The following is a 7,384-nucleotide window of genomic DNA, read 5'->3' on the forward strand; positions in this document are numbered from 1 at the left end:
GTAATTTTAGCATGCCGCGGCCTGGTTGGAGCGCTGGGTATCTCCACCCACACTGGCTCATAGGATCCATCCCTCTGGGTGCTGTCATCTATGTATGTGTGTGTATGTTGTCGAGATGCACATATATCATATACTCCTCCCCTGTGCGGCTTCCGCTAAGGAATGTGTCCTTTGTATGTTGTTTGGCCCCCACCCTTGCTGCTCTCTCGCCTGTGCCTGTGTGTGTGTATGTGTGTGTAGTAATTTAAAACATGTGTGATTAGCTTATGTATTTACATTTTTCTCCACAACACCCACACTTAAGCTATCTGTGCCTCATAGCTGCAACACTGAAGAGAGGAATTTGTCACAGCATGTGTGAAGATGGCTCTCTGTACCTGTAACCTCTCACTGAATTCTGTTGTGTTCTTTTACAGCTAATGGATGACATATTTGGCCGTTCGGGGTGGGGAGTGCACCTGTGGGACCATGCAGCATCGACGAGCCGCAGCCTGGTCCCTCAACTGCCACTCCATCGGTCGGAAAATCCACTGGCAAAAAAAAAGGACGGCATTAGCAGCAAAGATTTGCACGACACTTACCTGTTGCAGGCTGATTGCTTTGATGGCGTCACTAATGTTCAAAAATATTTGTGTGTTTTTGATCTCCTCAAGCTGAAACGCTACATTAGCAGTGGTTTGTTTTTATTTAGATCCCCATTAGCTTTTGCAAAGCAGCAGCTATTCTTCCTGGGGTCTATCATATTTCAATGTGACAAATACAATGTAGAAATACACAGAAAGATAACAGTCATGACATACATTACATGAATACAACATAAAACATGGTTGACATCATCAAACAAATACAAAATAAAACAACACAAAAGGATAGTAGATGGTAGGCTGGTTAAAATGTACAATGGTGCTGAGAATACTGATCATCGATCCCCTGCTGATTTTGCCTGGGTTCTTGTACCCACTTACCATGAGCTGCCACGTGGAGGCACAGCAGGAGTCTTGGTGATGTAGAGGCACTTCAATCAATAGGTAATGCCTTATCAAAGGTTACCTTCCACTTTTAGTTTTGACCTGAAGTGCCTCTCATCACCCTGTGGCATATTGCACACCAACTCACAAAAACATTGTACCTAAAAGTGCCCCGGCAGTCGGGGAGGCGTCCAGGCGACCTTGGTCCTACGTTTGGAAATGGTATCAGGGCTGACACCAAATAATGCTGACCGGAACACCAGCTTCCACTTGCCCTATTGCACGGGCCTTATCCTGAAGGGAAGTTAATTGAGTTGAAGTTTATTTTTCGTAGGATAAGCCCCTTGAGTTGTCACAACTCGTTTACGAGGGGGTCCTACACACATAACACAACTTAGCACAATACAATGAAAGGAAACAAGACAATACAGTACAATACAGACAAAAAAAATAAAAGACAAGACAGACATCTACAAAAATCACTTGGACAAAATTGCAACCAAAGTTTGTACAAATATTAAATGGGATATGGTGACAGAGTTAATGAAAGCATGAACAAGATGTTTCAAAATAGGAGGATAGAACTTGATTAAAACAGCTTAGTGATTGCGATGATCTAATACCCACAGGTAAATGATTCCAGTCATTTGGTCCTTTGAACATGAATGCTTTTCTACCTGTTAATTTGATATTGTGAGGCACTGAAAAAAAGGATAAATAGATTGCCTGGTTTGATAGTTGGATGTAAGTTGAACAAAATACTGTTTTAGATAAGGCGGGTAATTAAGATAAATACATTTAAATATAAATTGGAACCAGTGACGTCGGGTATGTAAAGAAGACAAGTGAAGAGACTGGTACATTGAACAGTGGTGAGAGTATGATAAGGACAATCCAGTATAAATCTGCAGATTCTATTGTAAACTTTGTTAAGAGGAGCTAGAACACGTTTGGAGGAAGACATGTACACAACATCACAGTAATCAAATATTAGCTGGATCCGTTGCACAACAAGTCTCTTTCTGACACGATTAGTGAAACATTTCCTGGACCTGTACATCATGTTTATCCGACAATTCACTTTACGTACAATACTGTCAATGTGCGTGGTGACATGGTGGGGTCCATCCATACACCAATATATTTAAATTTGTCTACCTTCTGTAGAGGTGTGCCATCATTGCAGGATATAGTGAGAGAACTTGATATAGTTTTCAATTTCGAGTTAGTGCCAAAGGTCATAGTGACAGATTTGTTTTTGTTAAGAAGTAATTTGTTGTACAAAAGCCAGTCTTGCAGAATATTGAAGTCGGATTGAAGGATGGTTTGCACTTCAGATAGGTCAGATTTTGAAATATAAATGACAGTGTCATCGGCATATAGTTGAACAGAGGAATTAGTGAAGATGGATGGCAAGTCATTTACGTATATAGAAAAAAGAAGGGGTCCCAAGGTAGAACCTTGTGGCACTCCTCTTTCCTGGATCAGACCATCCTTGCCATCTAAAACACATTGTTTTCTATTATGGAGAAATGAACTGAACCACAAAATTGCATGTTTATGCTTGGAGCACACTAACTCAAAGTTGCAGGACCCATGCACACAAGTGCTGTCAATAAGGTGCCAATCAGGTGCCAGTCACACACCTGTGACTGAGATGTGACATGAGAGTGAATACCAACAGAAGAACATTGCAGGGGATTTGGCACATTTCTTTGGGGCCACTACCAACACGGTTAGCTGTGTTGCTCATTCCATGAATACATGATCCTTACAAGTTGTACCTCGTTGTAAAGGTGACTAACCAGGCTTTCCAATGATATAAATACAATACCAATTGGTATTATTAAAGGGGAGGAATAATGTACTGAAATAACGTTTCCAAACTTTTTTGAGGAGTTATATATATACATATATGTGTGTGTATGTATTTACATGCATACACACATATATGAACCCTCACCTTCTACCTGTATGTTTTTTTCATTCACTAAATGTGGGCAAACCGGAGCGCCCGGCGAAAACCCAAAACTGCTCCCAGAGTAGCCGTCAAATAAAGCTCAAAAAGCCTCACCTTCTACCTGTATGGTTTTTTTCATTCACTAAATGTGGGCAAACCGGAGCGCCCGGCGAAAACCCCAAACTGCTACCAGAGTATAGCCGTCAAATAAAGCTCAGAAAGCCTCACCTTCTACCTGTATGGTTTTTTTCATTCACTAAATGTGGGCAAACCGGAGCGCCCGGCGAAAACCCAAAACTGCTACCAGAGTAGCCGACAAATAAAGCTCAGAAAGCCTCACCTTCTACCTGTATGGTTTTTTTCATTCACTAAATGTGGGCAAACCGGAGCGCCCGGCGAAAACCCAAAACTGCTACCAGAGTAGCCGTCAAATAAAGCTCAGAAAGCCTCACCTTCTACCTGTATGGTTTTTTTCATTCACTAAATGTGGGCAAACCGGAGCACCCGGCGAAAACCCAAAACTGCTACCAGAGTAGCCGTCAAATAAAGCTCAGAAAGCCTCACCTTCTACCTGTATGGTTTTTTTCATTCACTAAATGTGGGCAAACCGGAGCGCCCGGCGAAAACCCCAAACTGCTACCAGAGTAGCCGTCAAATAAAGCTCAGAAAGCCTCACCTTCTACCTGTATGGTTTTTTTCATTCTCTAAATGTGGGACAAACCGGAGCACCCGGCGAAAACCCAAAACTGCTACCAGAGTAGCCGTCAAATAAAGCTCAGAAAGCCTCACCTTCTACCTGTATGTTTTTTTTTTTCATTCACTAAATGTGGGACAAACCGGAGCGCCCGGCGAAAAAACCCTTTCCTTTTTGTTTGTTGTGCGTTTAGACCGGTGAAACCGATCTGAAGCACCTGCGGCAGGCTTTGCCGACTGACAGGAAGAACCTGCAGACGACGTTACGCTTTTTCTGCGTCAGGTGACGTTTGACGAGGCAGGTGAAGCGTTCTTCAAGTGCTGGGTCACCTGATGTCAAGTCAAGCAGCAACATGGCCCTGTCACTGCCCAGATCCTGGACAAGCGACTTGAGATTTTTGAAAATCTTTCCGTTAATATCAAAATCAACACCCTCGACTTCGAGCAACGTTCTTTCGGTCAGGCGCTTGATGATGTCCTCGATTTGTTTTGGGGCGGTGAGCACATTTGCTTTCAGGTAAATGTGCGAAACCAGCGTCTGCACGATTAACTCCACGGCACACTCCCTTCTCCGCTGCGCTGCAGCATCCTGCTGATGTTCGGCAGGAGTTGGCGAAGCTATGCTGACCTTGGTGACCTCTGCAGGGCCCATTATAGCCCGCGGTGGTGTTGTTTCAGGGCCCATTATAGCCAACACCATGTTGTCAACGTGTGTGTTGACCTGAGTGCTTAAATAGTACGCCATGACTCCCAGGAAAGTCAGCACTCTGTTGTGGATCTCATGGTACTGTTGGGCATTTCGCTGGGTCCTTGGTCTTGCGAGGGTGCCGGGTTCCTGTCTGGGTCTCAAGTGATGATAGAGGAAATCACTCATTGCTTGTGTGATTACCAGGGTTCTACCTGCTTGAGCGTTCATGCGGTTTGGCATCTCACAGAGCACATTTACAGCCTGGGCTCCCTCAGCAGTCTCTTCCACAAACTGGCTGACGACCTCAGTTATGTCTGATGACTTGCTTGACCGTTTGCGTGGTGTAAAGCACAGGAACGCCTTCCTCAGTTGTGCCAGCAGCCGAGCGAGCATCACCTTGACAAAGAGCTTTGCAGAACACTTCTTGATTTTCTTCTGGATTTCCTGCGTGGACAATTCCCTCATCTGTTGGGATGCTGGACTTGCAGCTCTTGATGTTTGACTTGTAGCTTCTGATGCTCGACTTGTAGCTTTTGATGCTCGACTTGTAGCTTTTGATGCTCGACTTGTAGCTTTTGATGCTTGACTTGTAGCTTCTGATGCTAGACTTGTAGCTTCTGACGACTCCAAACTCTTCAGTTCTTCAGCAATTTCTCCTGCAACGCTTGAAATCTGCAGAGAACATTCTGATTCCATGGACTCATAGTCAGACTCTGGTAAGTTATCCAAGAGAGGCTGAATGAAATCCCTCATCTCGGTCTCAATTCTGTCCTGCAGGGATTCCGCTTTGTCAGACTCCTGTGATGACAGAGAGGACTGATCCACTTCAGATTCAGTCACAAGTGTGACCTGGGACTCGGTGACTTTCGGACGGGGACTCCGCCTATGCAATCGTGGTGTCAACGCGGTTTTCATTTTCTTCATGAAAGCCTTCATCATCGTGGCGGCGTGACTGACCATTTTGTTGAGTCGGCGAGGTGGAGTGTTGTGCAGGATGAATTCAGAGCTTTGATTCTCGGAGAGGGCAGTTTTGACGCTGACTGCGACATCTTTCCCAATCAAGTCTTCCAAGCTCTGACTGCTGGCACAACTGAGTTCCTCACCAACATCCATGACATCTTTGAAAGTCTGTGTGACTTTGTTGCACAGGTTGGCTTTGATGTCTTCCTCGGTCGGACTGACATTCCCTTCCCTGGTCTCTGTGGCATTCATGCTCCTCACCGCTGACAGGAACATCAATGACACCGCTCTCACGATGTCCAGCAGCAGCTCTGCCAGCAGGAGTTGAGTATTGACATCTGGATTACCAGTTTTCAACACTGTGTACTGTTCATGTGTCAGCCTTTCAAAGAAGCCTTCGATCAGTGGACGAATGGTGTGTGAGATGTCTGGTTGCTCCGTCATTGTAGATGCTTCTGAATTGAACGTGAACTGAACCTTTGTTGAATGTGGATGGAAATCTGGTGGATTGTTGATCATTGATGTGTGGAAGTTTCTTCCTTCTTCACTCTGTCTCGTAATGTCTTCTACTGAAAACTGTCTAAATCTCTTTGCTGTTGCATCTTATTTATAAACTTTTTTCATGACGTCACCGGTAGATCAGAGCCAGATGGAATGTCGCTGTCGAGATCAAAGCTCCACTGACGTCACAGCTGAGATCAAAGCTCCACTGACGTCACAGCTGTCTCCGACATCGGAGCACGCGACACAGCTGTGACGCGCTCCACCCGACGTCTGGCTTGACAGCGCAGGTTTGCAGCGGTTGCTAGGCAACGGCGCCGCCCACTCGCCACAGCGGTGAAACTATCGAGCGAGTGTTGTCATTTCAGCCGCAAAAATGGACTAAAAGTGCCAGTCAAAGCTATTTAAAAAAAAGGAAGAAGTCAATTTATTTGTTCAAATAGTAATCTTAAAATGCTCCTAATAAGCGTGTGGCACACTAAAATGTAAAATAAATCCATCAGGTGTTGAAACTCATCAATATTTAATTCTCATATATTTCTGATAAAAGCCTGACCAATCAGTTTATTCGTCGGCCTTTGACAGGAAGTCATAGAAAAAGTTACATCCTGTTAGACGCGATCTGTAGGTTATCTGTAGTTTGCGACCACGTTCGCATTTATTTATATTTGTTCATATATATCTGTGATATATATATATCATATATCTGACCAGAATCAGAATACTTTAGTAACTCCTCGGGAAGTTACAGCTGCAGTTGCTACATAAGAGAAAGAGGAGAAAGACTCAAATAAGTATAAAAATATGAAGTATAAAATAATGCCAATGCCAATACAATTAAGTTTAACATTGGGGTCTGGCATCTGCACAAATTATAAGAATAATAGTCAGACATTGTTTTTTTCTGTGATGTAAAAAAATAAAATAAAGAAACTACTATGTTCCTGCCAGATACAGTAATGTAATAACTCAATCAATCACAGGTGACTTTGTTCCAATAGTTGTTTTTTAAAGTAAATGACACCCTTCCCGGGGTGCTGTAGTCTAAAACACGGTGACATTTCCTCTTAAGGCTACAGACAGGTACAGTAGCCTGCTGTGGTCATTTTCAAGGCTCAAGTTTGTCAATCTAGCGCACAAGTCAACGTGACACCACTCTGTCTGATCTTCCAAAGCATGAAAGAGCTAACATTTGGGCTGACCCTAATTCGACAGTAAGTGTGCAGCCGACATCGATATTTAGTGTTTATTATGAGGCCATATATTTAGCACAGAGGCTCCGAGTAGTGCTGCTTGTTGCTCCTATTTTATTTATAGTGTGAGACATCGATAGCAAGCATCGTCGTGTAGCTGACACTTCCCTACTTTAAAAAATGATAGTTGCATGACTAAACTAAACACAAGTGCAAACGTTTCACCGAGACGCAATTATCATCCGATCGCTCAATGCCGGGGTGTTTGAACGCGTCCTGGTGCGTTCACGAACTTAACCGGAAATGGACTTTCCCACTGTTCCTCCACTTTTTTCTCATCTCCAGTTTTTTTTCCCAGTTGTGAGTCGCGTCTACACGTATGAAGGTAATAAAATAATGACCTATCTGAACTAAGAAGGCA

The sequence above is a fragment of the Eutrigla gurnardus genome (genome assembly GCF_963514095.1).
Source record: "Eutrigla gurnardus genome assembly, chromosome: 9".
Taxonomy (NCBI): Eukaryota; Metazoa; Chordata; class Actinopteri; order Perciformes; family Triglidae; genus Eutrigla; species Eutrigla gurnardus.